The sequence below is a fragment of the Lupinus angustifolius genome, chromosome LG01 (assembly GCF_001865875.1).
Source record: "Lupinus angustifolius cultivar Tanjil chromosome LG01, LupAngTanjil_v1.0, whole genome shotgun sequence".
Taxonomy (NCBI): Eukaryota; Viridiplantae; Streptophyta; class Magnoliopsida; order Fabales; family Fabaceae; genus Lupinus; species Lupinus angustifolius.
In genome coordinates this window covers 28,196,789-28,197,179 of record NC_032009.1, presented here as the reverse complement: position 1 = coordinate 28,197,179, position 391 = coordinate 28,196,789, and the positions used below count along the sequence as shown (strand labels likewise).

Sequence of the window (391 nt, the reverse complement as noted above, 5' to 3'; positions counted from 1 at the left end):
TTATGGAAGGTTGGTATTAAAGAATAAATAAATTGCGGAATGTAAATAACAATAAATATAAGTTAGTTAGTTAGCTTCACCACTTTTGTATATTAAAATGTATTTCAACAAATAAATTTATTGATAACACTTTACTATTTTACAATTTACACATCTTTCAAGATTCGATTGTAGTATAGTATAGGGTTATGTCGAACCATAAGGAATTGATTAATAGAATGAATCATAGGAATATGTCAACGCACAAATAATGAGTGAACATATTTTGGTTGTTTTTTATTTGATTTGATATGCACATAAACACTTAACAAGAAATATAAACTAAATATTAACAAATTCTTGAGGAGACAAGATCATTTTGAATAAGGAAAATATTTCTCAACTTCTTATG

General features: G+C 24.8%; 1 protein-coding gene across 1 annotated transcript in view; it reads left to right on the top strand.

Moving 5' to 3' along the window:
- LOC109331551 overlaps positions 1-391 on the top strand; it is a 4,381-nt gene that overhangs the window by 3,634 nt on the left and 356 nt on the right. The window lies entirely within an intron of this gene.